The 23,833-nt window shown below is 46.6% G+C and overlaps 1 protein-coding gene across 3 annotated transcripts in view; it reads right to left on the reverse strand.

The window, feature by feature from the left end:
• Positions 1-23,833, reverse strand: part of Kcng2 (potassium voltage-gated channel modifier subfamily G member 2) — a 74,257-nt gene that overhangs the window by 32,624 nt on the left and 17,800 nt on the right. For all 3 annotated transcript variants that reach the window (XM_036204224.1, XM_036204222.1, XM_036204223.1), the window contains exon 2: positions 15,721-15,812. The gene's annotated coding sequence lies outside the window, so the exon portion shown is untranslated. The remainder of the gene's footprint in view (positions 1-15,720; positions 15,813-23,833) is intronic.

Below are 23,833 nucleotides of genomic sequence, written 5' to 3' on the forward strand. Positions count from 1 at the left end.
ATTTTTATGTCAGTTGGAAAAAATTCTGAGCGAGTAGGTCCAGGTGAAATCCAGTACTGTCCATTGGAACAACAGTGTTTAGGCTCTGAAAATCACTGCTTTTGATGGTCTGAACTCAGGCCTTCCATCATTTTAACAGTTTGTTTCCCTAAGCACTGCCCAGGGAAGCACAAACCTTTCACTAAGACAACACAGGAACTGGAAGCATACTTGTCCAAATCGGTTCAGTGTGTGCTTCTGTGAATCCACCAGGCCCTTGTGTGAGTCACCTGATGCATTCCAGAAAAGGTGACAGGAGGTGGGAAGGGTGCTGAGGGGATGCTGACAAAGTGTGGTCCACACACTACGACGACGTTTCATCTGGATCATCAACTTGACAGGTTTAGCATGATACAGGAGTCACACCTCTAGGTGTGCCTGCGTGGGAGTTCCCAGAGGGGTTTCACTGAGGCGGGAACACCCACCCTGAAGGTGAGCAGCACCATCCCACAGGCTGGCATCTCAAACTGAGTACAAAGGAGAATGCCCAACATAGACCCAGCCTTCATCACTCTCTGCTTCCTGACTGTGGAGGCCATGTGTGGTGATTTGAATGAAAATGGCCTCCGTAGGCTCATAGATGTGAATACTTGGTCACCAGGGGGTAGCACTACTTGAAAGGATTAGGAGGTGTGGTGTCATGGTGTTTGGGATATTTGATCACACTGTGAACCTCAAGTTTGCATTTGCATTAGTTAAATAAAATCAGCCTTGAGGAAGGAGGCCGAGTAAGCAACTAGAAAATAATCATAGAGAGTCAGAGGAGGTCTAGAAGATGGATAGAGAGATGCACAGGAAGTAGTAGAGAGGGGCTTTGAATGGTGTGATTTGTTTGTTTGTTTTGGCAGAGCAGAAGGATGGTCTCTTTCAGAAACACAGGTGAAGAGAGGTCAGCTAGTTGCTACTCAACCTCTCTGAGCTAGCAGGTTTTCACTGCAGCCTTAGAGTCCTGAGTCTCCTTACTGAATAGAACAGTAGGGATTTAAATTATATTTAATTAAAATATATTTGGTGACAGTGACATCGCCGGTGCTTCAGGAACAGGATTGCTGCCAGGCTGTGGCATAAGCTGCCTGGCCCTTGCCAGAGAAACAGGCCAGTGTCTGCAGAGCTGAAATTGCTGGTTAAAACAACAGAGGATTAAATCTCAGCCTTTGTGTCGATGGCAAAACAGTGTGGCCTTGTTGGAGAAAGTGTGTCACTGGGGGTGGGTTTTGAGGTTTCAAAAAGCCCATTCCAAGCCCAGAGTCTCTCTCTTTTGCTGCCTGTGGATCCAGATGTAGAGCTCCCAGCCCCTTCTCCAGCACCATGTATGCCTACACACCGCCATGCTCCCGGCCATAGTGATAATGGACTAACCCTCTGAAACTGTAAACAAGCCCCCAATTAAATGCTTTCTTTCATAAGAGTTGCTGGGGTCATGGTGTCTCTTCACAGCAATAAGAACACTGACTAAGACATCAATCAAGTCATCAGAATTCTCACATTCCCGTCACTACACCTTCCCTGCCTCAGCAAGCTGTGCCCTCAATCTGTGAGCCAAACTAAATCTTTCTCTCTCAAGTTGCTTTTGTCAAAGATTCTGTCACAGCAAAACAAACAAACAAACAATGTGCCCATGCTTGATAGTAAGTTCTATGTGCCAATGAGGAATTAGGAAGCTTCTGAACATGAGAAATCACTTTAGTATGAATGGGTGGGGAGGGAAAAGAAGGGGGTCTTCCAATGGTCTGTGCTGAGGGTGCTGTAAACCTCCAAGAACTCAGTCCTTGGGACACTCAAGACCAACACCAAGTTCTTACCCCAGAATATACTCATTTTTATCTCCTTGTGCCAGCCATAGATGTCAAAGTTCTCATACTGGCTTGTCCTACAAGGCAAGGATGGTATTCCAGAGAAGCAGAGAACATAGCCAGGGGGCTTCCCAGAGCAGGGCAGTGGCCCAGAACATTGAGGCATCTGGAAGTGTTAGTGCTGAGCAGTCCTGATTTACTCAACAGCCATCTGCTGTGGAGACTTGAAGCGGGTGTTCAGTCTGGAGACAAAGCTTATTAATGAACAGGAAGATGAGCATGGGCAATGAATGGCAATGTCCCGATTGGTGCAGGGCAGCGTCTGGACCCAGCTTTCGGGTTTGCATGTAGCCCTGCTCATCTGCTTTGTCCTTGCAGACCTTTGTCCTAGGTTGCAGATAGGGCTCCCCGAAGGTACCACACCCACGTTCCTAATGCCTTGGCCATATGCCTCTGGCAAATGCGCATGAGTGTCTCACCCTCCCTGCCAAGCCAAAAGTGTTAGCTTTTCTGGAATTCACACTCCCAGAGTTGAACAACAGCTATGGAGGTACTGCTGAACTCTGCCAAATCCTGTGCGACTTGGGTTTGCAAGGCCCTGGGGAGTGTAGCTCATTCTCTCTACCTGCCAAAGTCAGACTAGTCCAAGTTTCTACCTGAGAAAGAGGGGAGATACCTGTGTGCTCCACGGGAACATCACAACCATAGAGAGGCCCTGCCACTGCCTGCCTTCTGTCCCCACGTCTCCCACCCCCATGTCTTCTTCCACTGTGGCAGGATGGCCTGTTTCCTTCCGTCACCACAGGCAAGCCCAAGTGTTCGTAGGGAAGGATGAGGAATGAGGAGCAGAGCTGGATAATGGCTGAGAAACTTCTGCTGGCTGAGTTCTCCTCCCATAGAGTGTACATCTGAAAACACGAACCGTAATTACATGTTGTAAGTGTTTCAAGTCAACTTCCTTTTGAATTAAGATTTCTGCTCCATCCTTGGTATGGAACAGAGCAGACAGCTACAGGTTCCTGCAATCGCAGTGGAAGTCTGAGAGGGGCGTAAAAAGAAAAATAGGTAATGCCCAGTCAAGGCAAAGAAGCCTCCTGATGGACAGAAAAACACTTGGTGCCCTACCAAAGCAAAACCAAACAGTAACCGGAAGGCACCACAGCAAGACAGATCCACAAGTCAAACTCCATGAGGGACATGGCTGGATTCTAAAAGGCAGCATGAAGTTAGTTAGAGGGTGACCTTCCAGCCACAGCAGTGGCAAAAGGGACATCTGAAAGAAAAATCTATCCATCCAGGAGGTTATGTGATTTCTCTCTCTGGCTCTAGGTTAAAAAACAAAACAAAACAAAAAAACAAAGTTGTAAGACTCACAGCCCAAGCTGATTGCATGGAGTTGGAGTTCTAGCTAAAATTCAAAGCTATTAGGTGACCACGTGTAGAAGGTTGCTGTGACTGGTGACTTCCCTGAGACAGATGGAGATGGGGAAAGGCATCATTAGTTAGAGATATCCTCTTGACACTGCCTCAGGGTGCTTAGCTAGGTCTGGAGTTGAGTGTGATGGCCGTGGTGGGCACAGGAGCATTTAGAAGCCAGGAACCAAAAGAGGTGTCAGTAGGATGGAAGCTCGCTTGGCATGTTCAACCCTGTTGCTGCTGCAGATGGTATCCAGGGAAGGAAACCAAGTCAGAAAAAGCAATATGAATCCTACATGGAAAACATGGAGTCCCTGTACTGTTGAAAGCAGAAAAGAGCCTATACTGAGATAGAATCCTGCCAGCCCTCAAGTCTCTGCCTCTGGGGGGAACAGCCAGGGGCCTCTGCTCATTTTAATCTCCCTGTCAACACGTTCAGAGCCCAGCTCTGGCTTTCTTTAGTGTCACCGTTGGCTTGAGAACACCCTATCACTATGCCATCCACGGATATCAGCAATTGTGTGAAGAATGCAGCCATCACTTATACGGCAAACACAAGGAGACACCAGGGACAATCAAGGACATCAAGTCCTGAAAGACCGGGGTCCCTGACCCTCTCAAGGACAAGAGATTGGACTCAAACCTCTCCCCAGTGTGTGCAGCCTGATCCCTGGGTGTGGGCCTGCTATGGGTAACTCTTCCCTTGGTTTACTAGGATCTAAATTTGCAATGAATACATTCTGACAGCCCCGGGCTCTTTAGATGGATTTGATAACCCAGACATAAAGCAAAGATCAGGTTGGATTCAGAATGTTCCGGAGGGAGCTGAGTATCTCAGCTCTGGTATCTTTCTCACTGCTGGAGATTAATGGCACATTATCAGAAACATCAATGCTGACATTATCCCCTCCCTTGGGGCACAGCACTTATGAAAACAGAGCGAGCTTTCTTGAAAGGAGGCCATTGGGAGGGAACATAGCTCATGGGTGGTAATTAAACATTACTTGTATAGACCATGGTGACTTTGAGTCCTCACAGTGCTAGCTCCAACCCAAGGTGTCTCAGAATATTTGAAAATCTAGTTAGAGATGAGTAAAGCTTGGCGTCCCAGCCTATTGGCCCCATGGCCTTGTAAAAGTGACTTCTCCAAGACACATCCATAGAGCAGGATAAAAGATGGTGCAGGTGCCCCTCTACTCACAGGGGCTACAGATGAGCTTATCACAAACTGATAGTTGAAAGTACATTTAGTGTTCCAAGCACCACAAACAGCCTAGCCCCACCCACCTTAGAGAGACCAGCATCAGACATAGTGGAGCGTAGTCATCCAACACAAAGGCCATTTTAATATAAAACGGTGAGTGCCCCAGATAATTTAGTTGAGTACTGTGCTGAAAATGAAGAACACTAATTGTAAGGGTTACTCTAAACAGTTAACCAACATTCAACACAGTCTCCACTGAGACCTTGTGGTATTCATGCCATTTCGGATTTGAAATGTCAAAAGTCAAACCATCATCACTTGGGGGGTCACTTACACACACACACACACACACACACACACACACACACACACACAGTATTAGGTTTCTACCGTTGTGAAGAGACACCATGACCACGGCAACTCTTACAAAGGAAAACTTTGAATTGTGGTGGCTCACATACAGTTAGTTCACAGGTTTAGTCCATTGTCATGGCAGGAAGCAGGGCAGCATGCAGGCAGACATGGTGCTAGAGAAGGAGCTGTGAGTTCTTACATCTTGACTCATAGGCAACAGGAAGTGGTCTGAGACCCTGCATGCACATATATGAGACCTCAAAGCCCACCTCCACAGTGACACTTCCTCCAAAAAAACCACACCCACTTCAACAAAGCCACACCTCTCATAAGTGCCACTCCCTTTGGGGGCCAATTTCTTTCAAACCACTACATTCTACTCCCTGGTCCCAAATGCTTGTAGCCATATTTTGAGGAAAAGGGGTCAACCAAAGAAACACACCCTGGCCCTGAAGCTAGAGCTAGTGAAAGAAACATGCCCTGGATCTGAGACCTGAGCCAGGGAAAAAAGAAAGAAAGAAAGAAAGAAAGGAAGGAAGGAAGGAAGGAAGGAAGGAAGGAAGGAAGGAAGGAACAGAAAGGAAGGAAGGAAGGAAGGAAGAGAAAGGAAGGAAGGAAGGAAGGAAGGAAGGAAGGAAGGAAGGAGGGAAGAAAAATTATCCCTGAACCCAGAACCCCAGAAACTCTGAAAGCAGTGCCAAAGAAACACACTTTTCCCCTAGAATCAGAGCCAGGGGAAGAAACACGCCCTGACCCTAAAATTAGAGCCAAAAGGCTGAAAAGGGCCAGTGAAAGAAACACAGTTTGGCCCTGAAATCAGAGCTAACTCTGCCCCTGACCAAGGAAACTAACCAATCCTTGAGCAGGAAATCTTCTCCCTGGAGAAACTCTGCCCCTAAGAAGTCCGGTATAAGCCCCTCTGCCTGTTCTGTTGTGTGCCGTCCTTTCCCACCCTGGCAGAGGCAGCCACTCTCCTGGACTCGCCCTTCCCAAATAAATCTTGGGTGAAGATCTCCATTCACCAGTGAAGAACAGAAGAACCTTGCTGAGACGCCCCTTAGAGGGGGCTGAACAAGGCAGAGCAGAAAAAAGTACCAACTTCTTGCTGGAGGAAGGAGATTGCTACATTTCTTGCAGGGGTTTCCCCTTTAGCAGAGTGAAGCTGAAGAAATAATATCTTGGGCAGGAGAGAAGAAGCTGAGCTCCGCTGGGAAGACCCCTTAAGGAGGACAGAGCAAAACTCAGGAGCGGAGCAGGATTGTTACCTCCTACGGGGAGACCATCCCCCACTGCATCCCAGCTTCAGGGCTTGCCTGGCTTCCCCAATAAGTCAGGATACCTTTCCCTCCAGAGCTGTAACACTTACACGTATCATAGTGCAGAAATGCATTCTGTCCAACTTCAAAAGTCCCCATACTTTATCACAATGTCAACAATGTTTTAAAGTCCAAAGTTCAAAGTCTTTTTTGAAATTCATGCAGACTTTTAACTACAACCCTCTATACAATTAAAATTAAAAAGCAGATTACATACTTCCAATACATAATAGCACAGGTTACACATCACCATTTCAAAACAAAGGGAAGGGAGCACAGTGAGGAAATACCAGACCAAAGCAAGACTGAAAACCAGCTGGGCAAACTCTAAACTCTGCATCTCCATGTCTGATGTCAAAGCACTCTTCAGGTCTCCAACTCCTTTCAGCTTTGCTGACTGCAGCACACTTCTTTCTCTTGGGCTGGTTCCACTCCCTGTTAGCAGCTCTCCTCGACAGGTATCCCATGACTCTGGCATCTCTAACATCTTGGGGTCTCCAAGGCAATCCAGGTCTCCCCTTCATAGCTTCACACATGAAACTTCCAGGCCTCCATTCAGGGACATCCCTGACACATGCCGAGCCTCAGTGGCTTTCTTTAGTCTCAGAGGAAGATTCCATAATATCTTTCTTCAATCCTTGACTCTAAAGCCAGAACCACATGGCCAAAGCTGCCAAATTCTGCTGCCCCACCCTCCTTTAATCAAATCTTCACCAGCTTTCTGTTTTCCATGGTTTCTTTAACTCTCTAAGCCTGGCTGTCCTGGAACTTGTTCTATAGAACAGGCTGGCCTCAAACTCAGAAATCTGCCAGCCTCTGCCTCCCAAGTGCTGGGATTAAAGGCATGTACTACCACACAATTAAGCTTTTCTTTAATTCCTTTTCACAAATAGGAAATTTAGCTGGGTGGGATCTTGTCCTGAAGTCACCACTCCCTTTATTCCATTTTGTAATCTGTTTATCTCCTTGAACACAGGATCTAGCTCCATTTCACTACTTCCTGGTGTCCCCTTTCACAATCTGGGCATTTTGTATTTTTATTTGCTCAGCTTGCTCCTTTTCATTATAAATCTTCATCAGAGTTAATAACCACACAATAGAGTCTATACTAGGCTGTTTTGAGATTTCCCCTGCCAGTGGAATTAATCCAAAACTCTTCACTTTAGCCTCAGGCAGACTCTTCAGACAAGGGCAATACACGGTCACATTTTTCACCAAAATATCACAAGACTGGTCTCTAAATCACATACTAACATTCTTCTCCTCTGAAACCTCTTGAGTCAGGCCCCCCACAGTTCAAATCACATTTGGCACCACTGTCTTCCATGTTCCTACTAGGATGCCCCATTAAGCAGCACTTAAAGTGTTCAACTGCTTTTCTAATCCACAGTCCCAAGGTCCACATTCCTTCAAACAAAAGCATGGTCAGGCCTATCACAGCAATAGCCCAGTTCCTGATACCACCTTCTGCCTTGGTTAGGGTTTCTATTGCTGTGAAAAAATACCATGACCACAGTAACTCTTTTTTTTTTAAATTTTTTCTTTTTTGGTTTTTCGAGACAGGGTTTCTCTGTGTAGCTTTGCGCCTTTCCTGGAACTCGCTTTGGAGACCAGGCTGGCCTCGAACTCACAAAGATCCACCTGCCTCTGCCTCCAGAGTGCTGGGATTAAAGGCGTGCACCACCACGCCTGGCTCACAGTAACTCTTATAATGGAAAACATTTAATTGTGGTGGTTCACTTACAGTTCAGTGGTTTAGTCCATTATCATCATGGTGAGAAGCAAAGCAACATGCAGGCAGATATGGTGTAGAGAAGGAGCTGAGAGTTCTTACATCTTGACTCACAGGCAACAGGAAGTGGTCTGAGACACTGGGTGTGGCTTGAGCATATATGAGACCTCAAAACCCACCTCCACAGTGACACACTTCCCTATAAGGCCATACCTACGCCAACAAAGCCACACCTCCTAATAGTGCCACTCCCTTTGGGGGTCATTTTCTTTCAAACTAACACACACACACACACACACACACACACACACACACACACACACAGCCTTCAGATGCTTCTCAGTCTTCTGGCCACTACCTAACAGACTGTTGGAATAGTGTGTGGCTTGGTCACAAGATCATATGCTCCATCCATGGAGTGTGGAGTAGAGCTGGCTCCATCCATGCCTCAGTGGACTGGACAGTGCCTGGTCCAGAGTCTGCTGGAATTCCTTCTAAATACTGTCTCTCCTGGCTTCAAACATTAAACTCAGAGTGGGCATTGAGGAGATGGCTCAGTCAGTAAGATGCCTGCTGCAAAGCATGAGAACCCAATGTTAGAACCCCTAGAGCAAACAAAAAGAGCCAGGAGACAGGCAGATCCCTTGAATTCACTGGCCAGCTGTCTAGTCAAATTAATGAGCTTTAGATTTAGTGATCAAAAAATAGTGATTGAGAAAGGCACTCTGTCACACACACACACACACTCATACTGATAATTATGTACAGCACACACACACACATATACATATACATGCAATATATTAGTTACTATTCCATTGCTGTGAAGGACACCATGGCCAAGGCAACACTTACAAAAGAAAGCATTTAATTGGGTGCTTACTTATAGTATTAGAGAGTTAGACCATGATCATTGTGGTGGGCAGCAGACAGGCTTGGTGCTGAAGCAGTAGCTGAGAGCTTTACATCTTGATCTGCAGACAGCCAGCAGAGGGGAAAAAGAGACATTGGGCCTGGCATGACCTTTGAAACCTCAAAGCCTACTCCCTGTGACACACCTCCTCCTGCAAGGCCACACCTCCTAATCCTTCCCAAACAGTTCCACTAACTGGAGACCAAGCACTCAAACTTATGAGCCTATGGGGGGTCATTCTTCTTCAAACCACCACACATACCATACACACACATACATACACCTCTCTCTCTCTCTCTCTCACACACACACACACACACCACCACCACCACCACCACCAACAACAACAACAACAACAACAATAATGCTAAAACTCCAAGGGAAAAAGTAATGTATATGATGAAGGTTTTGAGCTTAACAACACTGAGGATAAAGCTAATCACAAAGTATGTAAAGAGATTCTCTCATCATAAATCCCAAAGAAAAAGCATGAAAGCAAAGTTAAGCTCCAGTTCTTATCCAGACAGAAAAAGTCAAAACTGGAGGGTTAATGAAGAAGAGAAATGAGAAGCTGAGCCTGAAAAAGAGACATGGCCCCAGATCCTGCAGGGACCAACACACCGTGAAGAAATGCAGTGATGACTCTGTTCTCCTAGAGGGAAGAAAGGGAAACAAGAAATATCTCAAAACAAAAGCACACAGCACTAAAATTGATGGCAGAAACAGAACCCCAGCAGGGTATGGTGGGGCACATTAGCTGAGGTGGGAGGATCAATCAAGCAGGAGTTCAAGACCAGCCTGGGCAGCAGGGTCACAGTGCACTTCAGAAAAGAACAAAGAAATAGAAACCCCAAATGCATCTACAATCACTGAAAAAAAAAAATGGAAACAGTAATTAATTAAATATCTACGTTTCCTCTCAAACCATCCGATTTTATTGAGAGCTCTACAGAATAAGAAAGGAGCATAACAAATCAACCTTATAGAAACCCAAAGTGACTTCAGGCAGGGCTAGATACAGTGGGCTTGCAGAGATGGGGAAGGGGCACAGGGTAGCTGGCGATATCTTTTACTTCCCTCTGTCTGTGGGTGCACGCATATGTGTGTGCACAGATGTGTGCATGAGACCATGATGGGAGGTAGAGAGGGTCAGGGGAGCTGAGGCTGCAACAAGGGTTAACTCTGCAGAGTGTAGATGGGGCGTGCCTCGGCACTCCCCTGCCCCCACACACCACAGATTGACACTCTACCCAAAAGACTCCAACACAGATGCTGGTTTGTGAAATATCCCAGCATAGACTCTAGAGCTCGGGAAATGTCCTGGAGAGGGAGGTGCCCTGGGACATGAGGGGCCCAGGCAGAGGCACCAGCCTCTTTTGGAATGATGGTTGTGAGGACTACCAAGGAGGGGAGGGGAAATGAGTCAAGTGAGCAACTGAAGCATTTACCTAAATAGTTTTATTATTAGTAAACATTCCTGAGTGAGATATCGGGTACAAATATGATATCAAGAAAGCAGTAGAGGAATGACCATCTGACCCTCCCTCTCTGCCTAGATCAAAAAGGACTCAAATCTCTCCAAGCCCCTCCTTTTCTTGTCCTGTTCCTCTCTGTCTGGGCCCTCCAAAACCTCTATGGCTAATTCTGGTCAGCTAGTCATGGGCTCCTCCCCTTGATTCAAGGTTTAACTTTATTAACATTCTCAGAGCATCACAGCGCAATCAAATACCTCACAACAAGCCATGTCAGAGCAGGAGAACCAAAGGCAAGCGTTCCCTTGGTTACTAATGAGTCCTTGTTAGGTAGATAGCCCAGGTGGCTTCCAGACCAGGTTCATCTGGGACCCGCCACTAGCCCTGATTCCCAGGGTACACATGGAGACTTCCATAGACATTTGTGTTGTTCATGATAGAAGTGCTCCTCAATCCAAGTGATAGTCAAGGAAGCGGGTCCACACTTGTCATTCTCAGAGTGGGTATAAATAGCACCCAACGCAAAGTGTCATGGTGCCAAGGGCTGGAACTCCTCACTCAGTATCATCAAGTGAACAACTTTGGAAATAGTCATACCAGGAATGATTGAGCCTGGTGTAGTTCAGATGTCAAAGGACCCATCACACCAAGCTATAGCACTCCAAAGAGGAGGCTCTGAGAATAACTTTGGTCTAAGCTCAGGCTTCAACCATGTAAGGATTGAAAGACTTTTCCTGCTAAGGTATTATTAGATGATACCCAGGCAAACAAGCTGAGTGTGTGTGTCCATGTGTATGCATGCACACGTGTGAGTGTTTATGGAGGCAGGATTTCTCACTTGGCCTGGAGAGAACAAGTAGGCTGTACTAGCTGGCTAGTGAACCCCAGAAATCTGCCTGTGTCTGTCTTCCCAGCTCTGGGATTACAAGAATGTGCCGTTATGTACGCCCTGCTTTTTACATGGGTTCTGGGGGATTGAACTCACATCCTCATGCTTGAATGCCAAGCCCCCTACTGATTGGATTATCTTCCCAGCTTCATATAAAGCTTTTGAGGGGTGGTCTCCTATCTGCATGACTCTGGTATTTTCATAAATCTGCTTCAAGGAGAAGGAGTAACATAACATCTGTAGGTTCTCTAAGAGACAGTCTGGTCTCTTCCATTGGGCTTGTCTTTTTTCCCAGACAGAGATGAGCTCTGAGAGGACAGGTTCTCACAGGTGTGCAGGCCATGTGTGACCTAAACAAGATTCATTTCCCCCTAATTAACTCTTGAATGACTGCAGCTGAGGAACGTTTAAAATTAAAATATGTCTGACCATGACAACCAGGAGGCTGATGCTCAACCATTTGCTGAGACATTGCCTTGCTGTTTTTCTTTTCTTTTTTTAAAGATTTATTTATTTATTTATTATGTATACAGAAGAGGGTGCCAGATCTCATTACAGATGGTTGTGAGCCACCATGCGGTTGCCGGGAATTCAACTCAGGACCTCTGGAAGAGCAGTCAGTGCTCTTAACCTCTGAGCCATCTCTCCAGCCCGCCTTGCTGTTTTTCAATCTTACCTGTTCTACCAAGGAAAACACATATGATTTGGGGGTAATAATTGCTTATGGATTGAGTAAAGCAGCTGATATAGATATTTTTATTTATTTGTTTGTTTATTGTTTGAGACAGGGTCTCACTGTGTTGTAGTCCAGGCTGGTGGTCTTGAACTTGCGACAATCTTCTTGTTTCAGCTTCCCCAGTGCTGATATTATAGGCATGTGTCACCATACTTGGGTTTAAAGTAAATAGTTTTAAGTAAACTTGGACTCAAGGAGATGTTTGTTGTAAAACTATGAGGTAGAATGTTAATATTATTCCTACAATTTCTTTCTGATTGTTAAACTCATATATGAGTTCAGTCATTTTATTTTGAAATGGGTTTGCTTTCTGTGTCAAAGGGATGCAATTACCAAGTGTTAATTTTCATATATACACAAGAGTGTGTAATGAACCGGACTGAAAACTTGCTAATTAGATCCATTTTTTAGCCATAATGTTGACAGGGAAATTGACAAGTGTTTTTCAGTTATGATTTATGAAGCATACTCTCCAAATCCATAGGCTTGGGGGAACTTGATGACTAACGGCTTCTATGTACAAGGAAAGGCTACTGTCACTTTGAAAGCTCGGAGACCTTTAAAACTATACTTCTTGGGTTGAGACACCTGCACAGTTGAAACAACCATCACTATGACACAGAGAGATCCTGTTGCCCCTCTCCCCAGTACATATGACAGACACCTCCTGAAAACCTATAGTCCACTCTCCACAGCGGGACATGACAGGGTGCAGCTTGACTAACACAGAGCACCTAGATTACCAGCATTTGCCTGCTCCCCCACCACCATACTTCCGCCATATCCACCCCTCATGTCACCAGCTTGCTCTCTAGTCCCACATCAAGCCATTCTGGGATGCTGAGAAAACAGAATCATGGAGTCTGGTTATTTTGAGATCTGCACAGTTCCCTGGAAATGACCTGGTCCTCTGTGCACATGGTACCCATTTCACATCTAATCGGTAGGATGAACTATAGTTTGACCAACCATTCAGAGGCTGAAGTATATTTTACTTATTTTCAGTACTTTGCTGTTATGAATAAAGCTGCTACAAGCATCCTTGCATGCCTCCCCTGTACCACCCTGGCCCGTTCCACTCTGGGGAGAGAAAAAGTTTTAATTTGACCAAGGTCTGATTGATCATCTTTCCTATATTGGCTGACTGTTGCAAATTTATTTCTGAAAGAAATTGCCAAAGTGTCTTCCAGAAGAGCTGGACCATTTTGCATCCCACAGTACTGTAGGCAAGATGAGTCCTTGGCAGTGTCAGAACGGGGTATCACCACTGAATTTTGTTGTTACAGCTGAAGAGCAGGCTCAATGGGCCGTCCTGTCTCTGGTCCGCTCTCAGCTCTATCTACTCCAGCCACCACTGGGCCATCCCTGGAGAATTCCATTTAATTTCTTTCTTTTAAAGATTGATTTATTTCTTATGTATACAGTGTTCTGTCTGCATATATCCCTGCAGGCCAGAAGAGGGCACCAGATTTCATTATAGATGGTTGTAAGCCACCATGTGGTTGCTGGGAATTGAACTCAGGACCTTTGGAAGAGCAAGCAGTGCTCTTAACCTCTGAGCCATCTCTCCAGCCCTCTGTTTAATTTCTTGTATTTCTGAGTTCCAACATTTTTAGTCCGTTTTTTATTTATGTATTCTGGTCCATGGAAGAGAGTCTACTTGCTCACATTCCCATCACATCTCTGGTTGTTCACTGGGGCATCTTCACAATGGTGACTTATGTCTCTGTTCAATAATTCTGGTGTCTGGTCATCTTGACTTCCTATCTGCTGATGGTCCTTTCTCACTCACTTTGAGATCTTCCCGATTCTGTGTATGATGGCCGACTTCTTTGCTGGAATCTGGATGCTTGTGTCCCATGGTGTCGGACTCTCCACGGGGACTGAGTCACATTCCCTCCATGCTGCAAGGCACTGAACAGGAGCTAGTGACTGGCAGGTGAGAGGAGCCCAGGTTTCCCATTTGGTCTCTGCCTGCATCTAAGGATGGTGCTTCAAGACTCTGGGTGGGAGCTCCCCATAGGCATCCTGTGACTGGGAGGGTGGGAATCCTGTGGGGCTTCTCATGAGAACCCTGATCAACCTCCCCTTGAAATGCATGGGGGGTACATTTTCTTGCTCTTCAGAAGGGTAGGCACCAGGCTTCCTGCCCACACTGACTCCAGCCCACCACAAGGTTGGGATGGAACACAGAGGTGGAGGCCTCTGGTCCTTCTCTGCACTCACTCACACAACCCACTGACTTCCTCAGCTGTGTCTGTCAGTGAAACCAACATCTGAGAGAAAGTTTGCTTCTTTTAGATTATTGTGGCCAAACAAATTTGGGTTTTGTTCTGCAACTCACTCTCTGTTTTCTCACTTCCCAAACATAGTACTAACAGTGTGGGTGTTGAAAGAAAAACAATCATTACGATCTCAATGAGAATTCCCAGCAAGGGTAGCCCAGTCAACAAACTGCAGAGAAGGGACTCAGGTTAGATATCAAGACATGTTTAATGACTGACGTGAGGAATGCTGGGACACCGTGGAGGAAATATAAAACATCCTTCCTTCATTGCCAGTGTGTAGGGCAATGATGTTCCACCGCCCCAAGTCTGGGGGCAGTGCTGATGGAAGTATTAAAGCAGGCAGCTCATGGTGCCCCACCACAGCACCTCTGGGTCAGCCTGAAGATGTGGCAGCTGGTGCAGACAGAGGTACAGGCGGCACAAAGCAAGGCTGTGGGGAAGATGTCCCCCTTCACCTCCCCGGGGGGGCATGGTTTCGGGAGCATGTGTGCAGAGGAGGACGCTCCACTCCCTGGATGGAAGACCAGGGACTGAGTGGGAAGAAAGGATCCCGGCTTGGTCACACCATGCCTGTCTACACCTATCATGTCCACCTCTCTGGTCCACATATGAGGTGCCTGAAAACACCCCAGAAGAGCACACAAAACAAAACCCAGAGAGAGGAGGAGGAAGAAAGGAAAAGATGCTGGAGGAGAGGTGAGTAGAGCCAGGGGGAACAGGTAAAGGGTGGGTGAGGAGGAGAGGTTATGAGAGGGAAGAGGAAGAAGGAGGAGGAGGAGGAGGGAGGGAAGGAGGGAGGGAAGGAGGGAGGGCAGGTGGGGAAGGCTAGGTGGGGAGAATGAGTAGGTGAAGGTAGAGGGGAGAGGTCAGGAGGAAGAGTGAGGAGATGTAGGAAGGGGCGGGGAGGAAGGGAGGGAAGGGAAGAAGGCTGGTGGGGATAGTCCAGGACTGAGCAGAGTGTGGGGTGCGGGGAGAGATTCAGGAACAGACTGGAGCAGGCATGCTTGAGAGCAGGACGGTGGACATCCATTGTGCCCCATGAGCAGTGGACAGGGCTGCTGTTGGCACAGAGGCCAGACACCTGTCTTCCTAATGGTCCTCCCTGACTGGAGACTGTTCTTCCAGCAACAGCTGGAGGTGACAGTGGGACATGTGTCCCCATAGGAGGAAGATGGAAAAAGCTGCAAGCTTCAAACTTCAAGTTAGTCACCTGCCCCCACAAGGCTACCAGGTAAGAGTGAGACAGGTTGAGGAGGCTTTGAGCTCTCTGAGGGATGATGGTCCCCTCCCACACATGCCCATCATGCAAGCCTTTAATACATGAAACTTAGTGTTATCTCCAAAAACAGCTCCCTCATGCCAACTTCCCAGCCCATAACCAGGGACAGCATTCCTAGAACATCATGGGGGATCCACAGCGGAGTGTTCATCCTTTGCTTCTTCCTCTGTGTCTTATCTTCTGGCCTATTATAAAGCTATCTGCCACTTAATGTTGCCTTGGGGCTGTACATGGCGGGCCCTTGCTTCTTCCCAGGCAACACACCCTTACTCGACATCACATCCCTTACCAGTGATCACGATTTCCAAGTGGGGCTCATCCTAGTTGCCCGTTTTCATCTGGTGCCATCTCATGAGCTCTCTGCCAACGCCTCTCAAACCCCTGAAATGATATGACAAATTCTGTGTTTAGTCCAGGGACGCCCAACCCTTGGAGAAGCCAGGAAAGATTCCATCCCTCGCAGCATGTACGCAGCCACTCACTGCCTTGGATTCCATGTGGCTTAGGGACCCCATGGAATTGCTCATCGCTGCACTGACCCCTGATTAAGAGCCATTTCAGGGACGTTTGACATCTACTCTGACAGCGTTTAACTGAATCATTGTGGTTTGAGCTCCCTTCCCCCAATGACGTCCTCACTGTGCAAATGAGTCTCCCTGTGCTGAGTTGTGACAAGATAAATGAAAACATAATAGCATTTCAGAATTGGCTCCTCCTCCTTAGCATCCTGTCCTCCATTACCAAATTAGACAGCACACCAGAGAAGGCAAGAACCATCTCCCGAATCCCAGTCCCAGAGCCCAGTCTTCTCCATCCTTCTTGTCTCTGGAAAAGGGGAGTTCTCTGTGCTCTGTGTTCTGGATCCCATCTGCCCAGAGCGGGAGGAGTGAGTCCCTCAACACCTCTCTCCCGAGCCCCTCTGCCAGGCTCTCCCTTCTCCACGTAGAAACAGAAAGGAGAAACTCCCTCAGGCCTGTGACTCTCGCCAGGCTACGCCTGTTTCTCACTCTCTGACCCACATCTCTGAAAGAGGGCCTCCACCCTACCACTGCCACAGTGGCTTCTCATGCCAGGCTCACCGGCCTCGTGGGCCATCCATCCAAAGGGTCTAATCAGATGGAACACCCTTCCAGAACCCCGTCTGCTTCACGATCTGTTCGTGCCGTGTGTCCTGTTTGTTCCTCCCTCCTCAAGGTTGCCCTCGATCGCTGGCAGCCCCCACTGACTCCCAGGCCCGACCTTGCTACTCCCTGAACCTTCAGCTGCTCCTCTGTTTAGCTTGGTCGGCTCCCTAACTTAGAAAAGGGACTGTTCAGCTCAGCTGCTGTGGCCACAACAGGATAAAAAAGAAACAGGATGTTCATTCTCGGCTGTTTCCAAGACTTTTCACTTTCATGGAAGGACGCAGTTTGCTCCCACAGTACAATCTGGTTTTCCAGCAAACTCCATCACCAAGCAGTCTGACACTGTCCCCTGACACCAGTTTTTATTATGGTGCTGCTGCTGTGAAGCCCTGTGTGTGACTGGATTGGAGGTCCTCGGGAGCATCAGCTGCTCTCTCCTCTGCCTTTCAAAAGTCAACCACAATAAACAGCCCTCCCCCATGAAGTAACAGACCATGTGACAGTGAGGTTGAAGTGGGTGTCAACAGAAGGCAAGTCCTTCAAATACAGACCCGGGGACTTCATGGTTCTGTTTCAGAAACAGTCTACAGCTAGCTACCACTCTGAACATGCCCGATCTCGTCTGTTGTAGAAATACAGTTTTCCTACCTTAACACACAGGCACTAACAACCACAAAGATGCTCAGCATGTGGCATGGCTTTGATATGAAATGTCCCCCTAAACTCATATGCTGAAGGTGTTGACCCCAATGCTCAGGTACACATGGATAGATACACACACACACACACACACACACACACACACACACACACACGTATGCACATGGACACAAAAACACATCCACTCACACAAACACATGAATGGGTAGTCACAAGGACATACAGAGACATAATACACAGATATACATGCACACACAGACACATATGTTCACACAGATGCACATGTTCATAAGGCACACATGCACACATGCTCACAACAGACACATCAAAACATACATGCACACAGAGACAGACACATATATGCTTATATGGGTATATATGCACACACAGATATTTATATAGACACAGAGATGCAAAGTGTACATACATATGCATGTTCAAACAAATGCATTCCCGTGTGTACTTAGGCATCTCTATATGCTTATATGACTACATATTTTAAGAATATTGTGTTCCAGAATAGCTGTAACTGCTAATTCCATTCCAGCACACAGGAAGAGGAGTATAATTAGTGTATTTGTATGCAAATGTACAGTTAAGACCATTTTTCCCCCTCTGATGTGGTTATTTACGTCAGCATTTTTGCTGTGGGGCCCAAAGAAGAGGGACTTAGGTCCAGCCCACGGAGCTCTATCTGAGGAGCTGCAGGCAAAAGGGGTAACAGGGCATCACAGCTCTAAGAACACAGCCTCCCACCACTCTGGCACAGTTGAGAGTCCCTCTTCTCTGGACCTCGGATGCTGTTCCCCCTGTCATGAATATAAGTCCTGTGAGTCCTAAGCTCTCTTAACACTTCACATCTGAGAGTCACAGCAGCCAGCGACCAAGTCCTGGCCTCCTGCTCCACCAGGGATTGGAGTGGATCCCTCTATGGCCAGAACAACTGTGCCTAAGACATGTCCAACCTGAATGGGGACCAGTGAGCAGACTGTTTAGAGCCAGAGATGCTAACAGCGATGGGGAACCTGAGGATCTGATTTGGAATTCTCATGGTTGTTTGAGGAAAGGTCTTCACTCCTACCTGTCAGTGGGGTTGGAGTGCATCTTGACGGATGGTATTTACTACACCAGAAAGACACTCAGATGTGTGGGTAAGATGTGCAGAGGAGTCGATGGGGACAAGTGTGACCACACAATGTGTTTCAAGGTAGATGTGTACCAAGGGCCAGGGTCAAACAGACCCACTGAGGGTCCAGTGAATGTAGACCCACTGAGGGCCGGGGATGGACACAGATCCATTAAGAGCCATGGATGTAGACCTACTGGGAGCCAGATATAGACACAGATCAACTGAGGATCAGGGGTGAACACAGATCCACTGAAGGCTAGGGGTGGATGTAGACCTACAGAGGATCGTGGATGAACACAAGTCCATTGAGGATCAAGGTTGGACACAGATTCATTGGGATTAAAAGTGAACACAGATGCACTGAGGCTCAGAGTGGACAGAGATGCATGAGGGTCAGTCATCAGGGGTCAGGGTAGATGTAGAACCACTAATGACCACTAAGTGCCAGGATAGAACAGAAACACTAAGGGTCAGAGGTAGACACACCAAAGGTTAGGGATGGTCTGAACTAGCTACAGATTCCCCCAGGCTCCAGCTCTGCTCCTAAAAGTCTCTGCCTCCAGGGAGAGGCTAGGACTTCACCAGCGGAGGTCAGTGCCTGTCCCCACAGGTTAAGCCAAACAGCAGAAACAGCAGAAACCACCCCAGTGCTGCACAGAAAGTGACTGGAAACCAAAACCCATTCCAGACAATTACATTTTACTTTTAAAATTGTATTTATTATATTTATGGATGTGGGGGTGCGAGATGTTTACATGGATGTGTGTACATGTGCTTTGCAGATGCATGTCTTTGAAAGGCAGAGGTCAGCATCAGGTGATTTCTTTGATTGCTGCCCAGACTATTTATGAAAAATTTTAAAGTATTTATTTATCTTATGTATATGAGTGTGCCTACATGTATGTATGAGAACCACACTGGGTCACTTAGAACTGGATTTACAGATGTTTATGAGCCACCATGTTGGCGCTGGGAACTGAACCCAGATCCTCTGCAAAAGCAACCAGTGCTCTTAACTGCTGAGCCATCTCCAGCTCCCCTGACCTCCACTCTATTTTTTTGAGTCAGGATCTCTCACTGAACATGGAGCTCATTGATTTGGCTAGGCTGGGTAGCCGATAGCTGATGAGCTCCAGAGAGATGCTTCCTCTATAGGGCTGTGTGCTACTGTGACCAGCTTTACATGGATTCTAGGCATCTGAACTCAGGTCCTCATGCTTGTATGGCAAACACTGTACCAATGGACACATCTTTCCAGCCCCTACGTTATACTTTCCAATGATTATGATTCTTAACTGATGATTTCTTTTCCAACTTCACTGAATAAATGATTCATCATCTCCCATATACTCCCACCCTTCACCATATACTAGGCACATAGTTAAACTTCGGGATATCAGCTGCTTCATCGTGAAAGCCACACTGTGCTATTGTGAGCAGTAATGTATCAGGGCCAACGCTGGCCTCCCAATGCCCTGTTAGCCTGGTTTCCAGGTGACACTCTTTGGGGGTTATACATGGTCTCCAGACCTGGAACTGCTAACCTCTCCCTTAGCATCAGTCCCCTTCACCTTACCTTGTGCTCAGAAAAACCCTTCTCTTCTGGCACCGATGTTTTTGGATTTGCCAACAGTGACACATGCCTCCCTTATGCTCCTGTACCCCAAGACCACAGGCATGCCATCATTTGGACTCCCTCCTGACAATATTTGAGGCAATCCAGGGGCAAGCCCATGGAGTTGAAATGAACTCAGAAACCCGAACCTTCTTGGGACTACATGTTTTCTTCAGTCTTTCCATTGGTTTGAGCTGGAACAGTGTCCAGAGACAGTGCTCGGGTGATGGAACAGGTCACAGGGTGCTGTAGACAGCAAGAGTGGACACCCAGACAAAACTTCAGTAGAACACAGATTGGGTATGAAACTTCAAGAAATTTTCAACTTCTTCCTTTCTCTGTTTTTCTCTGTTGCATTTTTTTCCCTTTAAGATTCTTTTGAACAAAAGATACAGGTAATTTTAGTAACTAGAAAAAGGAATGAAACCATTCCAATTTTAGGAGAGAAAATATCATCTTACAGTTTTTTTTTTATAGGAGCGTGTAGCCCTGTGAAGTGATAATGTATTATTTCCTGCACCATAAGCCTCATGGACATCCGGGGTGTGAAGCCTATGGACAGCCTGAGGTCAGCTAAGAGTCAGGGCTCATCAGGACCTTCGTGTCCTGGGCCCATTCCCTTCTTCTGCACTTCTGGGCAAGAACGATGTTATTCATGTTGCAAGTCTTGGACCCAGAGGACAGAAGAACAAGTACATGATACTGTACATGTCCATCAGTGTATGCCAGCTGAGTGTGAGCAACATTCTGCCACTTGTCACGTATGATTATCTCCACAGATGCCAAGAAAGCCTTTCGCAAAGGCTCAGGGAATGTGGGGTTGAAATGGATGACTATCAGGCTGGGGTCTAAAGCCACTCTTGTATTTAATGGGGAAGAATGAAAGTGAGGAGCAAGTGAATGGATGGTACAGGGTTGGCCCTGTTTGTCACTGTTTGAGAGGTGCCAATCAAGCCAGTAGACAGAGGATCAGCCAGTGGCCCGGGGTGGGCTGGGAGAAGCATGAGTCCCTCTATTTGCAGACGAGACTAAGAGAGCACAGACCTCAAGAATCCAGGGGACATGCCTTGAACGAATAAAAGAGTTCATTAAAATAGCTGCTAGGAACAGGGGGCATGGTGACTAAAAAGAAGTCTGATTAAAATAACAACAACCACAAAGGAAAAAAAAAAACCAGATGAACAAATTTCACAAGGCATGCAGACAGTTTTTAATAAGAAAAGTGGACAATACTCTGGAAACACAGAGGTGGACTTGAACTGGATTAGGGGTATGGCTCAGTGATCAAGCGCTTACTAGGTATATGCAAAGCCTTGGGTTCCATCTGCAGTATCAGAACAGTCACCCTGAACACATGGAACACAATCCTTTGTCCTTGGATAAGGCAGCTGAACATTGTGATGCCCCCTCCCCCTTCTGAGAGACAGAAAGAGAGAGAGAGAGAGAGAGAGAGAGAGAGAGAGAGAGAGAGAGCAGTGATTCATGTTTGTTCACATATATGCCAGATGAGGATGTTGGGTATCCTATCTCTTTTCTATCTTATTTACCTGAGACAGGATCTCACTGAACACGGAGGTCACCATTTTCACCCAGACTGGCTGGCCAGTAGGTCTCAGCAATCCTCCTGCCTCTACATCCCTAAGTCTGGGGTTTCAGAGATGCATGACCATGCCCAGCTTTTGCCTTGGGGCTGTTGATCCAAACTCAGCGTTACCCCTTGAGCCAACTCCCTCAGACCATGCTACTTTCCTTTGGGAGTTAATTACAAATTAAATCCTATCCCCTTCTCCCTAAAACAAAAGAAGTTGATATCGAGTTAAGATGTCTTAATAATGAAGTATGAGTGTGAAAGGACACTGAAGAAGGATGAGAAGAAAAATGGACACAGAATTCTTCATAACTCAGTGACAAAGGACCAACATCTATAGAAAAAGAGGGAAAGTCAGAGGATAAAAATGGTCCTCAAGTGTGTGGGTGAAAATGTCTATGCTCACCCCGAGTTAGACACATGCCAACTGGAACATAACTGAGGAGCCCCTCGTCACCATGAGATGGTATCACTTAGCTGTGGAGGCCACTCTGTGCCCAGTTCTCTGCATGAAGTCTGGAAGAGCTTAGCCGATCCGCCTCTAGAATGTAACAACAAAGCAACTTAAAATGCCTACATAGGGCTCTTCATTGCAAAGTGGCTCTAGTTGGCAAATGGTAGGAAGATCCCAATTCCTGGTAGAGGAAGAGAGTGAATAAACATGGCCTCCTCAGGAACACACTACATCCATAGGAAGAGAGTCTGGCCATCCTGCAGCAAGGTGCAGGGAATATTGCTGAGAGAAGCCTCGGTGCAAAAGAATGCTGGTGGGCATATGGACAGTGGCAAGGGCTGTGGCACTGCACACGCTGGTCCTGAGGTACAGGTTGGAGGAAGCTTAGGACAGGACCGAACAGGCCACTGTCTCTACAGCCAGAGCTCAGACACTGGTCCCCACCCCACAGACAGAACCACATTCACATGAATACACACAGCTACAAATAGGACAGAACCCATCCCAGGCAAGTGCAAAGCCACAAGGAACCATGGTCAGAACAGCACTCCAGTTACCAGAAAATGATCATTTGAAACCACAAGCATGGAGACAAAAATCTAGTCAATCAAAAAGGCCTCCTGGGCTCAGAAAAACACCCTTCAAAGTGTCAAGACCATAGAAGACACAAGCAAACCTGCAAAGCCTTTAAAAAAGGCAAGAGACCAGATGTTGTATAATATTATTTTAAGATGTGTTACATTTGTTTACACTGTAGAACATTTGTTTAATGATGCAAAGATGTGTTGCATTCTTTTATGGTGCATTTGTTTAACTCTGTGAAGCTGTGTTATTTTGCCTGTCTAAACCACCTGATTGGTCTAATAAAGAGCTGAACAGCCAATAGTGAGGCAGGATAAAGCATGGGAGGGGCTGGCAGGCAGAGAGAATGAATAGGAGAAGGAATCTGGGATGAAAGAAGAAAGAGCAAAAAGAAGGAGGAGGACGCAAGGGACCAGCCACCAACTAGCTACTCAACCAGCAATTCAGTAAGAAAGAAAGAAAGATATACAGAAGTAAGAAAAGGAAAAAATCCAGAGGCAAAGGGTAGATGGGATAATTTAGGCTAAGAAAAGCTGGATAGAAACAAGCCAAGTTAAGGCCAGGCATTTATAAGTAATAAACCATGTCTCGGGGTTGGGGATTTAGAGCTCAGTGGTAGAGCGCTTGCCTAGCAAGCACAAGGCCCTGGGTTCGGTCCTCAGCTCTGGCAAAAAAACAAAACAAAACAAAACAAAACAAAAAACCATGTCTCTGTGTGTGATTTATTTGGGAGCTGGGTGGTGGGTCCCCTAAAGAGCAAAGGAGCAAAACCAACCAACAACAACCAAGAAGTACAAACAGGAATGCACAAGGTCCTTACAACATGGCATTAGAGGGACAGAGCGAGGTCTAATTCCACCAAGAGACACCGGCACTGGAGGACACTGGCTTAGAAAATGGCACAAAGTCCCCAATTCTTCTGCAAGTCTAAAAATAACTCAGATAAAAATGTTTAAAACCCTAACTTTTCCAGCTTAAACCCCGGGGTCCTGGAAAGAAAAGCACCCTGAGTCAGAATTCGATGTGTTAACTGAAGTCTTCACACCCCAAATGTTCATGCTGGGACTTCCTCACAAGCAAAGCCTTTCTAGAACAGCTCATCAAAATCTCAGAGTTTTGTAGAAGTGGAAAAGGCTAATCTCAATTCATATGGAGTCACAAGGGCCTGTGGGAAACCCACATACTCTGGCATGGAAGGACCACACTGGAACCCTTCCCAACTGCCAAAGGATTTAAAAAGCTACAGCAGT

This window comes from Onychomys torridus, chromosome 13 (genome assembly GCF_903995425.1).
Source record: "Onychomys torridus chromosome 13, mOncTor1.1, whole genome shotgun sequence".
Lineage (NCBI taxonomy): Eukaryota > Metazoa > Chordata > Mammalia > Rodentia > Cricetidae > Onychomys > Onychomys torridus.